This window comes from Anguilla anguilla, chromosome 13, assembly GCF_013347855.1.
Source record: "Anguilla anguilla isolate fAngAng1 chromosome 13, fAngAng1.pri, whole genome shotgun sequence".
In the NCBI taxonomy this organism is placed as follows: Eukaryota; Metazoa; Chordata; class Actinopteri; order Anguilliformes; family Anguillidae; genus Anguilla; species Anguilla anguilla.
This window is the reverse complement of record NC_049213.1, coordinates 10,890,705-10,895,256: the sequence shown is the minus strand read 5'-3', so window position 1 is coordinate 10,895,256 and position 4,552 is coordinate 10,890,705.

Sequence of the window (4,552 nt, the reverse complement as noted above, 5' to 3'; positions counted from 1 at the left end):
CTTCCACTGTGTTCTGTTACTTTTTTCAGTAATATTTAGATTAATTTGACTCTTGGAAAACAAAATCCCAAGGGTTGCCTTTCAGAAGAGACCAGGATTATGCCTGTAGTCAAAAGCGTTCATGAATAGTGACCATTTTATTTTTGGTATGTCATTTTCAAGCTGTGTTAAAATAGGGGGTGCTACAGAAGGGGTTAATCAACATTATGGTTTTGATTAATGGTATTCCAAATCTGCAGCTCTCAGATGGAGTTGAAAAATGGATCAAAGTAACAGCGATACCACAAATGGATTTATTGTGCAGACTGATGCAACAGAGAACCATCAGTGCATTGAGGTCTAATTACAGTGGTTTTGGCACAGTCAGTGTTATCTGAAATTATTTAATCTACTCACAGCCCAGGCAAAAACTTTGTGATAGAAGATGCTTTTTAGCAGCTCACAGTCTCGCAGTATCACATCACAGTACTCAGTTCATTGATCCAGTGAAAACACTGGAAGTAATTGCTTTAAAATATACATTGCTGTGTGCATTATGTGATTTCCACTAATTAAAATTTGAGTGAAATAAGTCATACTTGAGTCCTAAAGTCTTTATTCTGCAGAATATGTAAATCTCTTAGATTACAGTGGTTTTAATGGGCAATTGTCTTTAAAGTTTAAATGCTACATATACAAACTTAATATACTGTATCTTAGTTATCACAAATTTCACTAGACCATTGTGATGGTCTGTGTGTGTTAAAGGTGTTTTATACTGTACGTGTTTCCCACTGATGAAGATTGCTGGGGTCATCTACTCTGTGGTCTATTCTGTTGCAAACTTAAGTGCGGAATTAAGTGCTGAATGTTATTGTCTCTCGTTCAGAATCATTTTGAGAGAAAATTGAGCCATTTTTTCAGATCTACTGAAGCATTCCTGTGTGACAGGCCTGTCTTACGGTGGTTCAGACAGACAGCGCTGTCTTTCGAAAGATTAGCGTGTTTGGGATTCTTTGCAGCACTTTATTATCTGCCTATTTTTAAAAAAAAGGATAAGTTCAAGCAGCGAACTGGAGTCAGACAATTACGAGCCCAGAGAAGATTACAGAGCACAGAGGACATGCTTGGCTGTTGCAGCACAGCTGGGAGAAGGACCTCAAAGCCTAGGCAGATATCCATCACTGGGCCCGGGAAGACCAGCCAACCAGCAAGCTGGAACAATGCATCCTTGTTTCATAAGCTATCTTCGCTATGTGAGTAAAATGTGCAGACCCGAAGCTGACAAGGTTTTGTTTGTAGTTTGTTTTCGTACACCCACCACACACTTGTGACTCCCACTGCTCATTGATGGATAATATGTGTGTCAACACCACATAATGAATGGAGAATATTTGTCTCAACTGTAAAGTTGGATGACTGAGATGAATGAATTCCTTTCAATTGACTGGGATGATTTACTCTATGGAATACATTGTGACTGTACTGTATCTTTAGCTGACAATACTATTGTAATTCCATTACAAGTATTACATAACAAATATGTTGAATTCATGCATATATAGATTGGAGTAATTAGTATGTGCATTGTAGTTTTTGTCAAATTTGCTTATTTGTCCTTTTAGAGATCTAACACTGTCAAAGGGGAAAAACACACATGACTCCCATATTTCTAACTCACTCCATCTGTATACAGTAAAACATAATTATACTGTGTTTGTGGAATATGTTCTGGTGCTGTGTGTGTTATTGCACAAGTTAAGACTGCCTTGTCCACTGGGCAGACATGACTGGCCTCTGTTTGTGTGTGAAGACTGAACCCTGTGTTGTTTATGAGAACGTTATCAGGCAAGCACATGGTGATTGTGATAAGCTGTGTGATGTATGTGGACACCCCTTGGTTTGGGGCTGTTTGTCATGGTTTTCGGCTAGGCCCCTTAGTTCCAGTGAAGACAATCTTAATTCTACAGCATACAATCACATTCTAGATGATTCTGTGCTCCCCCAACAGTTTGGGAAAGCCCTTTCCTGTTTCAACATGACATGGTTCATATAGAAGTGGTTTTGCGAGGTCCATATGGAAGTGGTTTTGTCAAGAACGGTGCGGAAGAACTTGCCTTGCCCTGACCTCAACCCTATCCAACACCTTAGGGATCAAATGAAAAGCCAACTGCAAGCCAGGACTAATGCTCTTCTGACTGAATGGAAGCAAATCCCTGCAGCAATGCTCCAGCATGTAGTATAAAACCTTCCCAGAAGAGAGGAGGTTGTTATGGCAGCAAAGGGTGGACCAATTCCATTTTAAATCCCATGGTTTGGATGAGATGTCGGATGTCAAGTGTCCACATACTTTTGGCCATGTAGTGTATGTTTTTAAGGGTTCATAGAAAAAAAGCCCTTGAATGTGTAATATCAACGAGGAGCTCTGTATATGTACCAACTAAATGAAAGCCTGAATATGATATATACATGTTCCGTACAGGAAATAGGGAGGTACAGTAGGCCTGTGTTTTGTGCTCCCTTCTTTGTTAATAAGATAAATGTGGGTGATGAAAAGGTGAGAGGCACAGCACATTCCCTCTGTGGTGAGGCTAATCTGCATCGCGTGCTCGCGTGTGGATGAAGAGGTCCATAACCTGATATCCCAAACCGAGAGGAAACTGCTGTGTAGGAGGGACCAACAAGGGAACCCACACTGGACTTTTATGCCCATTTTTAGCTCGTGGAGTCGGACATTATAGGCTGGTTTCACAGGCGCAGATTAAGCCTAGTCCTAGACTAAATTCCATTTTGAATGGAGCCTCTCCATACAACACTCTTTTTAGTCCAGGACTAAGCCTAATGTGTATTTGGGCAATCGGCCCTATACGCGTAATATCAGAACCTTTCGCCCGGTCCTCTGAGATGCGGGGGGCTGTAATGCCCTCCGCTCGCCCCCCCCCTGCACCCCTCTGCTCAGTGTCGGCGCCTCTGTGTACGGCCCTGGCCTCCAGGTTTCAGGCCTCTGTGCCGCACCGTCTGAATAAAGAGCTCTCTGTCCAGCCTGCCCTCCATCAGCCTGTCCTCCATCAGCCTGCCTTGTTGCCGTTTCATCGCCCAGGTATCGACCCAGGAACACGTTGTCTCTCTCTGGACAAATTCTAAAGAATGGAACGGCGGGTTTGAAAGGGGAGCTTTTTTTTTTCTTTCTTTTTTTTTGCAGAGGGATCCACTTAAAAGGGGGGACTGCCTGCAAACAAGCCGAGAAGGAGCCTGGAGAAACATCCGAGAAATGCACGTCCCCCCTATGAGCGTCTGTCACACGGGGAAGTACAAAAAAAGCAGCGCGCTGAGATTTACGGAAACGCTCAAAGTGCCGGGGCTGTGCGCCGCGTTCTGATTGGCCGGCGGTTTGAGGAGCCATAAACTAACCGTGCCTGGATGACCACCTGTGACTTGTAAACGTTCCTAGCCTCGTATTGAACTTTTGTTTTTTTTGTTTTTTGGTCGCGGGGCCTGCATGAAGCTGAAGAGTTACTTATCATTATGTGATTCTTCAGTCTTCAATGACATGTGTAAATACTGCCACCCCATTCAGCCTTTCACTGGTACATGAAACATTTTACAGATTTTAAAGCAACAGATGAACAGAGCAAACGGCGCTTTGCACTATTTGGATGAGAATCTGTTGTCACTATTGGTAAAAGATTCCATCATGTTCAGTGTTCAGAGATAGCACAGGGGAATTTAGGAACATGACAGGTACAATACTTACTTCTTAGACATACGTGATCTGTATCAATCTTGCCATTTTGTACTGTTGCTGTGAGGGGCCATTATGTGACAAGAGATATTGGAATCAGTCCATAAAGTCCATTCATATATATATGAAGTAGTTGTTTTGTATGCGCAGAACTTTTACCTGTGCCCTTTCTTCTGATGTTGTTTCTTGGAGCCATTATGATCTGTAAAAAGGTATTCAAAGTGAGTTACCATGAGTGGTAACAGCATTGTGACCATCAGTAATTTGAAATAAAGTAGACATGCCAAAAAACCTTTTTTTTGCATGAATATTATCATTATCATTTTAGTTTTATGCTGATATTACTTATTATGTATTACATTTATTACTAGTACTAGTCTTCTCTTCCTGGTAGTCTGTCACATTTATGCTTACATCCTGGAGAGTGTTGCATCTATGGCTACATACTGGAGAGTGTCCTTGATCTGTTCGACAACTCAAAAGGGGTTTTTCTTTGCAATTGAAATTATTCTTCGGTCATCCTCTACAGTGGTCTTTTGTGATCTACCAGGTTGTTTGCTATTGCTGAGCTCACCAGTGTGTTCTTGCTTCCTATCAATGTATTAAATAGTTGATTTAGCACCCAAAGTTTTAGCTATGTCTCTGATTTATTTACTTTTCATTGCATTTATTTAGCAGACGCTTTTATCCAAAGCGACGTACAAAAGTGCATATCAAAAGTGCATATCATTTTCAGCCTCATGATGGCTTGCTTTTCTGGCAGTGAGACTAATTTGGTCCTCATACTGAAAGACAACAGACTCCAAATACGAATTCCGCCCCTAGAATAAA